Source organism: Planococcus citri, chromosome 5, assembly GCF_950023065.1.
Source record: "Planococcus citri chromosome 5, ihPlaCitr1.1, whole genome shotgun sequence".
Taxonomy (NCBI): Eukaryota; Metazoa; Arthropoda; class Insecta; order Hemiptera; family Pseudococcidae; genus Planococcus; species Planococcus citri.
This window is the reverse complement of record NC_088681.1, coordinates 12,821-21,949: the sequence shown is the minus strand read 5'-3', so window position 1 is coordinate 21,949 and position 9,129 is coordinate 12,821.

The following is a 9,129-nucleotide window of genomic DNA, read 5'->3' as shown; positions in this document are numbered from 1 at the left end:
ACTTCACGCTGCCAACCTATGCAATTTTTAATGAAAAACTTTCTTAGGGGTACTCGATATTTCTGGGCACCCTGTATAAAAGATATCATATGGGATACCCTAGGTATGTGAATATTAAAAGTTATTTTTAGGTGCTCGAGAATCATTCAAATTCAAGGTATATAATATGCACATATTTTTTACATATTCGACTGTTTTGGAAAACTCCGATAAATTTTTTAATGTGATCCTAATAGTTCGTATCTAATAATGAAACGTGTATCTTTCGTAATTGCGAAAAACGACTCCGTGGCGTGAAATCACTTTCAATCTATCTCAGATGCCACAATAGGTAAGTATTTGACAGAGCGATAAAAATCAAAAAAATTAAAATTGAATTGACCCATCAATCAGGAAACACGTCCTCCGGTTTCTATCGATGTTTTTTCACGAATTCCGTTCGAATCATCAAAATATGAAGACTCCTACTCTATCTCAATACCCACTGCCAGTTAACACAGGCCTTCGAATATAAAAATAGAAGATTCCAAATCAAAAATTAAAATTTGAAAACCTCAAAACTTAACCTTCAAGGTGATAGCTGTACTAGGTATTCGCAATAAAGGAAAAAAATTAAACTCTTTTCTACTTTCTTCTCAACAAAATAATTTTCAAAATAAGATCCCAAAAACCTTCCAATTTGTCATAAAAAAAAATCGAAATTGCACCTTAATTGTCCGTAATCTCATTCTTTCAGTTGCAATAATTCGTGGATCTTGAACTTGTACTTTTTCGAAAGAGACCGCATTAAAAAATACTTTGTCGTCGTCGCAGTCGCGTTCCTTTACAGGAGATAGCGTATACTTCCATCTATATTAGCTGGTATGCGTATCTGATCGTTTCTTTCAGTGTCTTGCGGGGAGAGTTGGCTGGTGAGTTTGTTGTTAGCAGCTCCGATCGTTTCCTCCCTCTCGTCGATCTTCCTAGGTAACTTCATTTACTCTTATTCAACATTCCTGAAATTTAGTACATACATCTACCTACTAAATAATTGTTAAAATTAACGCTCCCTCACCTCACTCAGCCTCGATTTCTTCGAGAATTGTATAAAATTTATACATCAAGCGATAGAATTTCTATTTTCTTTGTAGAGGATTTTTATTTTTAGAAACGAGCCAAGGGCTGCGTGAAAAGAATGAAAAAAAATATAATAATTAGTGAAACGTGATTTATTTTTTGTAACAGTAGATGGATTTGAGATATCACCAAGTATGCAGAAGAGAACACACAAAATTGCGCAATTATATGAGTTTTGTTCCTACTAATACAAAAAAAATGAGTGCAGATTCAAATTCTATGACCTCGAAAACATATCAATCGCGACATATTACACAATAATACAAGCAAAATTTGAAATTCCCCCCACCCCATGCCTCACCGTTCACCCCTACCAAAAAATAACTTCACATTCAAACTCTGCGACCTTGAAAACATATTAATCGATATATTACACGATAATATAAGCAACATTCGAAATTTTCCGGCTCCCCACGCCTCACCTCCCACCCCTACAAAAAAATAAGTGCAGATTCGAATTCTACGACCACAAAAACGACAAAAACGTATTATTCGACGTATTGCACATCAATGAGGGTTGAATCCGAATTATCACCGTCTTTCTTTGGGGGGGGGGGGGGGGGGGGGGGTCTGTGGCCCACTGTGAAGCATAGTCAAATTTTATCACATGTCATTTGCCATTCCATTTCGAATAACCTTTGGAAAAAACTTGTATTGGTGGATGTAGGCTGCTTTTTTTGCCCAACAGGGTCCATTCCCAATTGACAAAATGGTCGCTCTCCTACGTCCGTTTTCATGAAATGCGGGCGAAATTTTGCAAATTCGCCGTCATCATGGCGCTGAAATGAAGTTTCAGTTAAGATGTGAGGGCGAATGCCAAAAATTTGCCCCACTCTTGGCGCTAAAATGAACTTTCGCTCAACACATTGGCGCAAGTTAAAATAGTTCGCCCTCTTCATGGCGCTTAAATGAAATATCGCCCAACACTTGGGCGCAAATTGTAAAAATTCGCCCTGCAATTCAAGTGCAGGGCGAATTTTTTGATTTGCGTCCTGATTTCCCTGCATTTTTTCCGTTAAGATTCAAATCACTGTTTGATATACTGTGCATATGGTTACACGTGTCGTTAGTTTGTGTTGGGATTTGAGTGTAATTTTCGGTGATTGGCTAATATTTGATCGTGTTTTTTCATTCGTGAGTGACAATTGTGCGAAGTGTATTAATTTTTTTGCAATTGGTGCTGTGTGTTGTTATCAGTGTATTCGAGCCATCAACATCCGGTGGGTCATGGGCGATTACTGATAGTCTATTAATAACTTCAGCGCTTCATGTTCTTTAGATTAAGCGATCGACTATCTAACCATGCAGTGGCTGAGACAAACGTATTTATTTTAAACTCGTCAATGTAGAAAATGATTTTTAAGCACGTGAATGGTGTGTTTTTCAATCGGTTTATGTGGCAGTGGTTTTTATTACGCGAGTAGTGTAAAGTAATTTTTTAATTGAAAAAGTTTTAAAATAGTGTGGTGTGGTTTTTTGACTAACAGTGTAAAAGTGCAGTTCAAAGTGATTTTTTGATTTGACCATAGATGATTTTTGACCACAATTTAATAAATGTTTTGGCCCTGGCACCTCCTCCCTGGGCCGGCGGCTGCTTCCCAGATTTTATTGAATTGGGTTTCCACTTTTTCAGTTTTTTGGAGGGATTATGATTTTGGAAATTTTTAGCTTCAGTGTGACAACGGAGAGTGAAAAGGACAGAGGTGCTGGATGAGGTTAGTGTATTGAGTGTGGTAGTGTTTAATTATAGTTTCTCAGTTTCAAACTTGGAATTTAAAAAAAGAAAAAAAAATTACGAATAAGGTAAACATAATAATGGTGAAGAGTGCATGGATATCGTGTTTTTTGGTGCTTTGATATATGTACTAATTTGAAAGTGGGGTTATTTTTATTTTTTCATAGTATTTGGGCGTTCAACTTGTAACAGGCTTACATGATGCGATTATTTTTCAAATTATAAAAAAGTTCATTTGTATTGTTCAAAACATAGTGAAAATCCGGGAAGTCATTATTCAAAATGAATCCGTAACGGAAAAATAGGCGACAAACTCATTCAAAAACAACAGGGCGAAAACGATGGCGACATTTTGACACTGTTTTTGAGCACGTAGGAGGGCGCATCCAATTTTTGCCATGGGAGCGCATATCAAAAACAAAAGAGCGCATCAAAAATATGGGCGTTCTGAGCGAAAATTTTGATGCGCGCTCCCTTGGCGAAAATTGGATGCGCCCTCCTACGTGCTCAAAAACAGTGTCAAAATGTCGCCATCGTTTTCGCCAAACTTTTTTAGCGCCCTTTTGTCAACAGGGCTGGATGTGGGCCAATTTAGAGGACATCCAAGTTAATGGATGTGGGCCGCGTTGGTGCCACTTGTGTCTACTGGATGTAGTCCGCATTGGAGATTGTCAGGTTGGTGGATGTAGGCAACGCGTTTATGGCCACCAGGGTCCACTGGATGTGGGCCGTGTTCGAGGACATCCGGGTTAGTGGATGTAGGCCAAGTATATGGCCACCAAGGTCCACCAGATGTAAGCCGCTCTTGAGGACATCCGGGTTGGTGGATGTATGCCACCTTTTTGGCCACTAGGGTCCACTGGATGTGGGCCACTGTTGAGGACGGGTTGGTGGATGTAGGCCACGTTTATGGCCACCAGGGTCCACTGGATGTGGGCCGCTTTTGAAGACATCTGGGTTGGTGGATGTGGGCCACCTTTTTGGCCACCAGGGTCTAATGGATGTAGGCCGCTAGTCCATATCCCTTATCAGATTTCCTTTGCATTTTCAATGTATACACCTTATTTAGTTATTTTATATGATTTTTTTTTTTATATTGTTGAGACAATGGCCTGAGGCTGCAGTACAAGTTTGTTTGTTAGGTCAAGGTACCATTTTGGAGTTTTTTTTTGTTTTTTTTTTATGGTTCCGCCAGGTTTGTGGTTAAAGTTAAGATTTGAGGAGCAATAGTGAACACTGTGAACAGTGTGTTAGGTTAGGTGCCAGTTTGCGTTGGTTGACACAGAAGTGCCACAGTGTGCCTTATGTTCACAAAGAAGTCATAGTACAACTTTGTAGCATTTTGTAGTGCAACTTTGTATGTAAGAAAAAAAAAAAAAGTTGAGATAGAAAAGGTAATGTAGAAATGAAAAAAAAAGTATTGAGATAGAATAAAAAATGTAAAAAAAAACGAAAAAAAAATGATTATTAAAAAAAGAGATTGGAATACATTTTTCAAAGTTAAGAAGTACCACTTGACCTACATATGTGTTGGGTGGAAGTTCTGTTTTGTAGTACCACTTTGCATGTATTTGGAGTAAAGAAAAAAAAAAAAAAAAAAAAAAAAAAAAAAAATTAGAAAAAAAAAATTGGAAAAAAAAATTGGAAAATTATTATGAAAAACAAAAAAAAAAAAGGAATTTGAAAAAATGAAAAAAAAAAAAAAAAAAGATGAAATCAAAATTGTGAAAAAAGTGCGCAGATTTGGAAAAGGTTTAAAAAGGAATGGACACTATGGAGCAGATGAAAAAAAAAAAAGTAAAAAAAAAAGTAGAAAAAAAAAAAAAAAAATTGAAAAAGTTTTTCATAGTTTTAATAAATTCAAAAAAAAAAAAAAAATCCAGAAGAATAAATGAAAAATGTCACTGAAAAAAAAAAATGGGGAAAGAAAAATTTTTTTTTTTTTTTTTTTTTTGTTTTTCTCCCCATGTTTTCAAAAAAAAAAAAAAAAAAAATTAGAAATTCAACAATGAAAAAAAAAAAAAAATAATAAAATAAAAAATTGAAAAAAATTGAAATGAAATTCAAAGCAGAAAAAAGAAGAAGAAGAAGAGGAAAAAAAAAGAAAGGCTCCAGTATGTTGCAAGGTTCAAAGGACCATTTTGCATGAAGATTGCATGGATGGATCAAGGGACAATTTTGCTTTTGCATGAACTTTCAAGTATGGATTGTGGGACCAGTTTGCAACAAACATAAGTGTTCAGTTGTCTGAGTTTTGAAGTTCCAAGTTCGATCAAGTTTGATATTATGTTAAGTTTGAAGTTAGGTTAGGTTTGAGGGTAGGTCAAGTTTGAAGTTAGGTTAGGTTTGAGGGTAGGTCAAGTTTGAAGTTAGGTTAGGTTTGAGGGTAGGTCAAGTTTGAAGTTAGGTTAGGTTTGAGGGTAGGTCAAGTTTGAAGTTAGGTTAGGTTTGAGGGTAGGTCAAGTTTGAAGTTAGGTTAGGTTTGAGGGTAGGTCAAGTTTGAAGTTAGGTTAGGTTTGAGGGTAGGTCAAGTTTGAAGTTAGGTTAGGTTTGAGGGTAGGTCAAGTTTGAAGTTAGGTTAGGTTTGAGGGTAGGTCAAGTTTGAAGTTAGGTTAGGTTTGAGGGTAGGTCAAGTTTGAAGTTAGGTTAGGTTTGAGGGTAGGTCAAGTTTGAAGTTAGGTTAGGTTTGAGGGTAGGTCAAGTTTGAAGTTAGGTTAGGTTTGAGGGTAGGTCAAGTTTGAAGTTAGGTTAGGTTTGAGGGTAGGTCAAGTTTGAAGTTAGGTTAGGTTTGAGGGTAGGTCAAGTTTGAAGTTAGGTTAGGTTAGGTTAGGTTAGGTTAGGTTAGGTTAGGTTAGGTTAGGTTAGGTTAGGTTAGGTTAGGTTAGGTTAGGTTAGGTTAGGTTAGGTTAGGTTAGGTTAGGTTAGGTTAGGTTAGGTTAGGTTAGGTTAGGTTAGGTTAGGTTAGGTTAGGTTAGGTTTTTTTTTTTTTTTTTTTTTTTTTTTTTTTTTTTTTTTTTTTTTTTTTTGTTAAACCCCGGTCGCACTAGGCGCCGAGGGTTTATTTTAATTAAAAAGAAAAACAATCTTAATCTTAAGGCTACTAATATTACTATTTTAATTATCCTAGATTATAGTTATACCTTCACCCCAAGATTAAGATGAGGGACGGGAAGGGGAATGGGAGGGAGAGTGAGACGGATCGTCCACCCTGACCCAGACCCCTAGGCGGTTGCCTAAGGCTCGATCTCTGCCAAGCTCCAGGAGTCGTTATTCACGCGTACCTGTCTGACAGCAGACCGGGCCCCCGACCCGTCTCTGGAGGAAGTTTGAAGGGGGAGTGATTTCGCCTAGGGGTGATCCCAACAAGTTGGGGCCCCTAGTTAAAAAGGCCGTGAGTACATGGGGATATTTGTGGGGCGGTCAGCGCACTTGCTGCTTGCTTCTCACCGACCGCCCACATGAAAGATTGTTAAATTTCTATACTAAGATTAGGCTATTCTATACAATATTACATATCTTGAATCCAGGACTGTCTTGAATCGCGACTTCCGGATGTTTTGGTTGCTTCTTGTATTATGTTTGGGTAAAAATGTATGGGGATTTATATCAAAAGAAAGAATATATAAAAAGAAAGAAAAAAAGTTTTACAATATTTACAGTTATTTATTAAGTATTTACGTTAAGTATTTTTGTTTATTGGGCCATATCTATACAAACTAAATTACATCTGAAACCCTAATTACAAACATTTACATGATACATGAATATAAGGTGGAGGGTGTCTATTTATAATTTATCGGCACCAACCACCTCTGACAAATTAAATATATAAGGTGAAAATAAAAAGTAAGATAGAAACTGAAAAATAAAAACATGAAAGTAAAAAGGTATATGGGTAAATATATTTACATCTTAAATCTAGAGACTAATTCGGGATTTGGTTACTTCACATGGCACTGGCTACACTATCTTCGCGATTGGGTGCATACTCTGACTGTGATATGGGATTTCTTGAAGAACTCAATGATTGAGTGTCTTACCAGATCCCAGTTCAGCTTGTCTCTTCCGCACCCCAACCTGGGTATAGCCAGCTTTCCAATATTCAGTTCTTTACATTTTACAACTAAATTTTTAAGAGTAATTAGGAAATCTCTCTCTGTTGGTTTATGGTTGTAGCGTTCTTTTGTAACCATATATAAGACGTAGTTTTCGACTTTTTTACCGCTGAGTTTACCTGTCTTTTTGATTTCAACTATTTCCCAGACCGATGCCCCCCTGCCCTTTAGATCGTCTTTGGAGCCAAATTTACGGGTAATCTGCTTCGCGACGCCTGCGGACATTTCGAAATCCGCACTGACACAATGTGCCAGCGCGTATTCCGGGAAGCATACTAGAAGGTCTTCTTCGATTTCCTCCAGAGTGAAGACTCCGTTGGAGGTCGTTACTAACTCCCCCCAGCTTCCCCTCTGGAGTTTCTCGTTCAGTTCCTTTTCTTTCCTATCTAGCAAGATCTTGACTTCGGCTGGAGTTGACGGTGCAGCTTCCATGTACTCCTTGTATGGGAGAAGGGTGGCCACGGCCGCCGGCCCAGCTGGTCTGAAAAACCTCTCTTTGACTGCCCTAAGGACTAGGTATTGCATTGGTTCGATAAACTTGTGGTGATAGAAGAGTAGAGAGAAAGGGTGTCCCAACTGCCCACTAACTAGTAGTTGCTCCAGGGCCCTATCCACTATCCTACTGGCATCGTTTTGATGGTCAATATCGTCAAAGTATTTTCCTAATATCGATTGGGGGCTAATAGGGTTATCTGTTTTGGTTGGTTTTCGGGCATGGTCGTAGGTTTTTTGGACTGTCGTTATCCTGTGGAAGATGTCCTCCAGCTTTTCGGTGTTTTCGTGCGGTCCTTGAGGCATGTATATTTTTCCGGCAACCAGCTCCCTTGAGCCCCCGGCTTCCGCTGGATTTTCTCTGACCACCGGTCGCGAAGCATCATGCCTTTCGGCACTTATCAACACGGCGGTCGTCATGGCGCCATTGGATTCCGGGTTGGTATCTCGGTCATATTCAGAGGCCCAAGCTGCATCTTCGTATGTGCTCTGGATTCCATCTTCCGTTAGGGTCAGGTTTCCAACGTTCGGGGTATGTTGTATGGGTTTGGTAGTTGGTTGTTGTGGGGTTAACTCTCTGCTGTCGGCGTTTCCTTGGTCCACTGCGGTACTTTGTTGCTGTTCTTTCTTTTTTGTCAGCCTTAGCGCCCTCAAGGTGCTTGAGGCGCATTGAGACAAAGTTGGTTCATTGGATCTGCTTTTCTGGCTGTCGTTTTCGGGTATTGGTTGTTGATTTGTTGGTGTCGCGGGGAATAGCTGATAGTTTGGTACTGGTCCGCTTGGTATAAGGTATTTTCTATTCGCGTCGCTGGAGTTGATAAAGCTTACCAGCGGATTCACGTATTTGAAGCCTATCGGGGTTGGATTGTATGTATTTTGGGATGTTGTAACATTTATTCTTGTTTCGTTGGTTTCTGTAGGGTTTATGGGGGGGTTAATTGTGGGCGCCGGATTTTGCACAGGGGTCCCTATACTCCAGGGGCCCCTGTATTCATGGAAGGTTTGATTGAGAATTTCGGGCGACGATTCGGATGACTGGAAGGAAGATGTGCTGCTTTGAAGGTCTTCCTTTCGAAAGCGCAGTCTTCTTGCGGGCTTAGGAGTCACGGTGACTTCGTTGATTGTGTTGTTTAGCCATTCGGGTCGAAGGTTTCTTTGTTCTTCCTGTTCTTCTGCCACCTCCTCGACGGACTCTTCTTGTTCCTCTATTTCTGTTTCAGGTTCAGCGACAGATACCCCTTCTTTCCACCTCAGTTCCTCCCTGAGTCGGAACAGTTCGGCGGTGAACTGGGATATCTGCTTCATGTTTTCTTCTTCGGTGTTATAGATTTCGATATCGTAATTTCTTCTTATTCTGGTTACTTGGTTGTTTTTACACTTTTCACCAAGGTGAATAAACGTCTGCTCTCTGCCACAGAGACAGCGTTTCTCCTTGATGACGAAGAACCTTTTGAGATACGAGGAAAAGAATCCGTGCTCCGTGAGAGCTTGAGTGGTGTAGAAGTTTATGATTAAGTTGGACTCGAGTCGCTTTTGAATGTTCGGGATCCACTTATGCGTCACCCGTCCAGTCGTTTCTTCGTCCCAGCGCCTCTGCCAGATTTCAGTGATTACTTCATCCAGCTTGGCGCTTAGTTGTTTTTTAGTTAGAACATCGCCATGGTAGTTGTA